Source organism: Rhyacophila brunnea, unplaced genomic scaffold, assembly GCF_057557595.1.
Source record: "Rhyacophila brunnea isolate RB1 unplaced genomic scaffold, BYU_Rbru_1.0 scaffold_2, whole genome shotgun sequence".
Taxonomy (NCBI): Eukaryota; Metazoa; Arthropoda; class Insecta; order Trichoptera; family Rhyacophilidae; genus Rhyacophila; species Rhyacophila brunnea.
In genome coordinates, this window is record NW_028232859.1 from 34,003,038 (window position 1) to 34,011,171 (window position 8,134).

Genomic DNA, 8,134 nt, shown 5'->3' on the forward strand with positions numbered 1-8,134 from the left:
GTCAGCAAGAGATTGTCCCTCATAATACCTGCATCGTATTATGTGATTCTTCATACTAGCTGTTTTACACGCCTTGACACGTTAATTGATTTTGGATAGAGGGTGAGTGTCGATTAGGTGAAATAACTTGAAAAGAATAGGCAAAGATGAAAAAAAAACCTAAAATTAGTCAGTACCTACCAATTTCCCAAAATTTTCAATTATCAGGGTAACGGTGAAGAATAATGGAATATACTTATTTATTTTTCTGAAAATATTTAAATATAACCTAACAAGACCAAGTCAAAAGTAATGTATAGATATTTTAGATATCCACACATCAATGCTGTATTAGAGTGCATTTGGACGACTGAATAAAATATTCGAGATAAACATTCTGGTTCTTGCAACGTATACTTCTAGTACTAACGAATTGGTAAAAACTAATATGGTTAGTATATTTAAAAAAAATCAATGGTAGCAAAACCGGATAATATGCAGATTTGAATGCTAGTTATAATAACAGTATTGAGCGTACTATAAAGAGCAAAACAACTTAAAGTGAAATCAGATTGCTTGAAAAACAGAGCATTACAAGAAAAATCTCATTATACACGAGAGATATTATATGAATTAAAAAAGGGTGACCAATAGTCTACTAGATCGATGGGTAAATTAAGTTTTGTGGAAGGAATCGGAGCCCACTGACCTCTATATAACGGACGTTATTTTAACATTTTTTATTATATATGAGTGATAACCATTCGATTAGCCCTTTGTGTCCTTGCACTAGGTAAAAATAACACAACATTTTTTTCTGTCGGGGGGAGGGGTCGAACTTGGGACCCACTGCTTTATAAATGGCTTATATACCAATTTAAATATAATGGAAGTACGTGATAACAAAGGTATAATGACCGAAAAGAGTGGTGATTGGAATAGAGCCTAGCGATGGACCTAAAAGTGACTGAAATGATGATGATGATTTGTATTTATATTCAATCATATTCATAAAATATACGTATATACACAATATAACAATGTACAATGAGTGGATGGTTTCAAAATGTCAACGATCCAAAAACTTTTAGAACTTTACACTTCGTCAGTATAACAGGGTGTCCCTCCCACAATGGGTTGTCGCTGGGAAAATAATATTAATGCAGAAACAATGTTCGGTCACACACGGCTGCCTGTTTTCAACATTAATACCCGTACTTTATTATGCAGACTCATGTACGTCTAAATATTAAAAAAAAATGTCTTGAATCGCTAACGAGAGCCCATAGATCAAACTCGCCAATTATTAAAATGAAATCAAAAATATGCCATAAACAGAAAGAATACTCTCTGATAATGTACTCATTGGCATTCATAGTGAGTTCAACACAATATCAAAGAACATTTTCCATCTAGTATTGTTTAGTGATTCCATTAATCGTGTCTAGATATTTTAAAATATCATCATTATTAAAATATCTAATAAATAATAAGATTTTTTTTGAAACCAGTTGTCTTTCTATTATTGGACGTAGATTTATTATGGTACTTGTGATATTATTAGAAACCCTTGCCTTTTTATATTATATCTATTAATTATTTTTACTTTATACATACACTTATGAACATACATAATTTGAGAAAAACTTCTGAGAAATATATAACCAATGTGTTCAACAAAAGAATGTCGAGAAGAAAGAAGAAATCTTATGAATTATTAGTCATCGAATAAAAAAATAGTTAAATACATTAATGATCTATAAAAATTGAATCGACTTTGAATATTTACACACCTATAAATAACGTTAATCTTATAACTTACAATATGACCAATATTTACTATAATGATGTAAACTGTCGAATATGTTGTAATATTTATTCAACATACTCTGACAAAGATTTGGATCGGATTTTTTTGCGTATTAGTCAAAAATGTATTGATAAGCGAACGAATTCGGTCAGATCAGGATATTTACTAAATTATGATAAAGATGTTTTTAATATTGTGGTTGTTATATAATTGCGTTTTTATATATTCAGCCTAGAGGGAACTTAATAAGGGAGTTATCTTAACCTAAATGAATGTTTTTAATAGTTTTTAATTTTAAGCGGATTTGTTTCAAATACTTTTAGTTGCTAGTAGATCACTAATAGTAATATTATCAATAATTCTCTCAGTGAATAATTCTAAAAGCTAAAGTATCTATCCCTGATACCTTTTTGTGTTGGTGCAAATCTCGCATCTCACAAAAATCATAATTTATATTTTTTTCTGTGTAGGTACTTTTGATCCAGACCAAGGAAACATTGGATGATAATATAATATTCAATTTGTGGAAAACCATTATATTATTATGTTTTGCTTACAAGTGTTGTGAGAAGTACTTTAGAATATTTCATTATTAAAACATAGTATTGGGATTATATTTAATATTTATTAAAATTTAAGTAAAGTGTGAAGCGTGTATAAACCTTGCGATGCTTTATTTTACTATCAATATAATCTAGTTGAGGGCAGCTCAGGGGGTATTCAAACTTTTGCAGTATACAAACATGTAGCCGAAAGGGTGGGGTGGGACGAGACATGTTTAAACATAGTCGATTTCTCATAAAACAACTACTACCACTACTGAAGCAAGTGGAGCAAGGAAAGTCCATTATAAACAATACCTATGTTACTATCTTCGTCATATTCGAGCGACAAGAATTTCAAGGGAAAGCGATTCACTCACAATTTTGATACAGAAACAATATGATATATTCTTATGTTTCGACAATCCATATATTATTTATAATTTTATTTTGTTTTCCGCAAAATGTAATTAACATATAATTAAATATTAATCTTCTGGTATTTGTTTTATTCAAATTGTAAACATGTCATCTAATTTTAATAATAATTATTTAATCTACAACAGGATATTAATTAATACTATCGACCGAGGGGAACTTGGTGGAATTTGAATTTATATTATAATTGATTTAAGTTTGTATTATTCCATTTTCAGCCCGGATGCAATTTTCGATCATCATGCGTACTCATCAATGAGAAAATATGCACAATGACAACGAATACAGTTAATTCTCGATCATATATTGAATTAATACAATAAAAGAAGATAAAGGATCAAGTATAAATATATTGTTATAATATTTTTACAGATAATTCAAATTTGTAAAAATCCTTAGTACATAATTGAATACGTGTATTAATTAAGGCGCTAAGTACCAAAATAATAAAAACTGACATTTTTATAGAAAAATGTTCTACATACCAACGCCAATAACTTCAACTATAGTCTAAGTGCCTCAAGCAAGTCAAAAAAATACAGCAAAATAATTAAACCTGTCGACGTTGTAAGTCCGTTGGCGTGTTTTATTTATAATGGTGTAAGTAGCACTGCAGTGGTCAACGGCATTCAATATAAAATAGCTGACGATGGTGTGTTGACACTTGCGAGTTCTTAATACCTAAAATTATAGAAGCTGCCGTGATTGCTTCACACTGTAAAACTACATTTTTCAAAAAGTCTGCTTCATGAAATTTTACTGCAATGACTCGGTATTTTGTAACTACAGGCAATACTACTTTTTGGTACTTAGAGCCTTATTTAATACACGTATTCAATTATATTAGTGATACTTACCGTTAATATATTCAGTAAGCATATTAAATTATCATTATTCATAAACAATGAAACCAGGTAACGTTTTGGATGTTAACTGAAAACGAATATATATTAAAAAAAAAAAAAAAAAAAACAATCTTAAGGCATACTCTATAATCGGTAAACTAAATGCATCAATCGCGGCACCAAAATGTCAGGTTTTAAGAAGATAATATATGACTTACTAAAGATTTTTTTATTTTATCAAAAAATGACTCAAATGGAATAATAAAAAAAATAAATCAATCAGAAGATATCAATTAATATACATACCTTTACTTGTGTTGTAAGAATATAAAAATAAACATGGCCGGTTTTTTTATTGAAACAGCACTACAATTCATAAATCTTCGCTCGCGAAATGTAGTTTTTCACACTTTTAAATTTTACGCAGAAATGAAGAGAAACTAGTTTTATGCCATCATTAAACATTTGTATTTGATGAAGTTATCCTAGTTAGATAGAGTTTGCGAGGGTACCAGGTTTTAAGACTGTTAATTTTTGTATAAAGACCGTACTAACACCAAAGGTAAATCGTGTTGGACACGTAAATGAGGTTGCCATAGATGAAATCATTGAAAGTATTCATGGTATTGTAATAAAAACAGCCCAGTGCATTTGCGAAGAGTTGTCGAGATTAATGGATTCTCATGTGAATGCGTGCAGAATATCATACATATAAAAATTGTCTGCGTGAAATCTAAATGGATATTTAGAACAGTATTTGTGATGTTTAATCGTGATTTTGAAACTTTTTGTATCGATCCATGACTGCTGATAAAACTTTGATTCACTATTTTACACCAGATGTATCAAACAGCAAACATAACAGTGGTGTGCTGAAGAAGGCGAAAAACGTTTTATCGTTTAGGACGGTCATCGCTGCTATTATTTGGGATTACTTGAAAAAGGGTTAACAAATCACAGGGGTCTATTATACGGCACTAATGGATTATTTGTAAGACTATTGAATGAAAAATGGACAAAATTTACACAATAAAAGTATTCTTTTACTGAAAAAATGCGCCGTTCCACAAATTGACTGGAAAAATTGCATACCTTTGTATTGGTTACTTATTCATCCAAGAAATTGGTCCCGTGCAGCTACTTTCTGTTCTTGATAATACAAAAACATTTCACCGAATAATGTTATGATGTTGTTGCAATTGTCTATGACTATTTTTCAAGCGTTAAGAAAAAATAAAAAAAAACTATTGCAGAGACTATGTTGAAATATACTTAATATTGTTTTAATAATAAAATATTTTTTTAATAAACTTTTCAATTTATCCTCGTAAAATAAATTTAAATACAAAATTAGTTGACATAATAGTTGTGCCTAATTATAAATCTGACGCAAATACGTGGATAAGTCATATCAACTGATGGACTTGGGCCGATCAGCTTGAAGAGTTTTTAATGCGAAACCGGCTGTATGGAGGAATGTTAACAGATCCAAATTACAGTGATTGGATATCATTGCTTGGTCACACTACCGAAATCTTGAAAGTGAAGAAGATTGCAAAAGATAAACAAAATATAGGCGATGACTTGAAAAGATTAGGGTTCACCTTGGGTTATAATGGTATAAGTGATGTCATGATGTAAAAATAAATGATGGATAAAGCATTTTTTTAACTAGGTAATAAACTAATTGGTTCAATTAAAATGAAATCACATCAAAGATGTTGAAGAAAAGCTTCTTTATTTGCTATGAAGCCTGAATATATGAAAGTTATAAAAAAACCCTATAGAAGCACTAATTAAGTTATGTATAGGTCAATCTCGCCAATTTTCTAACAGGGTAGAATTAAGACATAATATAACGTCCGTGACCTCTCAAAGCTCTGCAGGTCCAAATTAATCTTTTTTTAATTATATTGTTTACTCGTCAACGATTCAATCTGAAAAGTTTAGTAAATTGAGCTGTTCTTTTTTTGTAAGCTTAAAAGAAAATTACTTGGGCATCTTGGGGTTCTCCTCGATGCCGGAGGTGAAAACCTGGGTCATTGAACACAATCATTACAGACGTGGATAAACCAGAAGACGAATGTAATTAATAGTTCCACATGTAGATAAACTTTCCGGTTTTATTTATTTAAGTTTAATTATTACCTACAGGTAAAAGATGTAATTCAGAATCTAAATAATCTTGTTTAGCATCCGTATTTTTTTAAGTAAAGACTTAAGTACATTTATGTTTTATTGTTAAATAAAAAGTCAACCATTAATTTATTTAAAAAAATATATTTTTGTCACGAATATCTTTTTACTTGTCTGTAATATAATACGTATTTTTTACAATGCTGATAAATTGACATTTGTAAATATGAATTCAAGCCTGTCATTAATACAAACCATTAATACTAAGCCATTTATAATTAAATTAAATAATACCTAGCAACAATTTGCATGAATCATGGAGCGATCCATAGCAGAATATTAGCACTTACCCGGAAAGTAGAAAATGTTAGTTTGAGTCACAGTCAATTCAACTTTTTTCTAGGGTCTTTATGTTCCAGAGATTTTTCAAAATTATGAATTTATTAAATAAAAACTTTAATATTGTTAAAAATCTATGATTAATACTCCTATAAGTTTAATTTTACCACTTGGGCATAATATCGTCTTGCGCTTGAAACCATGTAAAACACGTAATACATTGGTCACTTTTATATAACCGCTGCAGAATGATGGGTGGTCTGCGACGACGACATTACTCTAGAGGTAGTGCCACAAGGATACGAAATACGTATTATATTTTAGTAATATTCGATTTGATTTGGTGGACCTTCATTGAGAGTAAGTTATATTAACAGACTATTTAGTACGATTGATTGTTAGTTACTTTAACCAAATCTAAGGCACTCTTTCACTGGATCGTATATACATCATGTATTTATCCAACAACGGTATTGAACCAGCAATCTACGGTTTAAGAAACATCTGTTCTACGTCATCAAGCATGTAAAAATGTGGGTTTAAATATACCAGTTAGAAACTTGAATATCCATGTGGGTTTAGGTTTCATTATTACGTCATTAGTAAAGTTTATTGTTAAAAAGAATAAATATCACTCGTCCTCCAAGCAAAAAAAAACCGGTAAGTTAATGTATTTGAATTGTATATTAATAATATAATATAATAATATAATTGTATATAATAATATATATAATATAAATGTAATATTTTTTTTATTCCTAAATTTTACATACAGTCGTTTTATAAGACTTAATTATAACTTAAATGCCTATTATTCAATTTATGAATGATACCATGTTAGAGCATTTATATAACAAAGTAAACAAACATTTTCTTTAGTTTGCCATTACGGCACTGCCGAAAAATTGCACCATAACCAAAGTCTTATCGTTTTGATGAGAAATGAAACGCGGGGTGAAACGTGGCTGAAAAAAAAGTAACGTGACTCGTTGATCGTAAAACAGCGTCCGGGGCTGCCCCGGCCCCGTCTCAACTTTCAGCGTCTCCAGCAAATGATGTGCCCCGGAACTCTGGTTCCGATGGCCTTTGGTCCTTCGGGCGGGGAATAACATTATTGGAGAAACATTTCGCATTTCATTTGCCACAAGTTATTGCAAGGTCGTCTGCATCATCAATGCGTTCACATAAATCCCAATTCCTCTATGATTATTTTTTCATTTTTAATTTTGCAAAAATAGCATATACATAGAAGTAATTTATTAATTCCATTCAATAATATTATTTAAAAAATTATTAACCAATGAATAAATTTAAATAAATATTCTATTATTGAAAAAAACAATTACATAATATATATTAGATTAAGAATTATATAGAAAATTAATAAATTATATATAGAAACGATAAAAATAATGAAAGAGTAAAACAAAATAAATGGAAAAAGGGTTAAAGTTAAACGATATAAGTACATACATTTATATATACCTAAGGCAATATAATAATACTCTTGATATACTAGGTTTCCCCAAATATATAAAATACCTCTTCCAGTCCAGTGGGATACATCAAGAGTGCATTACCTCTTTAGATTTATACGCTTATTTGATATCTCAGATAGGTACTCGGTTGAACAGCACTCACATGTTTTATCAGTCAAGCGATGACCGATCTCAGCCACAATAAATAAAATAATATTTATAATATTAATACTATCGACTGAAGGTAGTTGATGAAATTTGAATTTAAATTTTAATGGATTCAAGATCTGTACTATTCCATTTAAGTCGTTTTTTGCGACATCTTCAGGCGTTGTGTACACTCACCAAAGGTAAATACACACTGACAACGAAGTCTCTTTACTCTAGCTTATATAATAAATCAATACAATAAACTAGGTAAAAACTCCATTACCTACCTATCAAGTCAAAGGTTACAAAAAATACAATAAACAAGTTATGAGCTATTCGTTTTTATTTCATTATTCCACTAAATGGAATAGTACAGAGCTTGAATCCGTTAGAATTTAAAATAATATTTTTATGAAA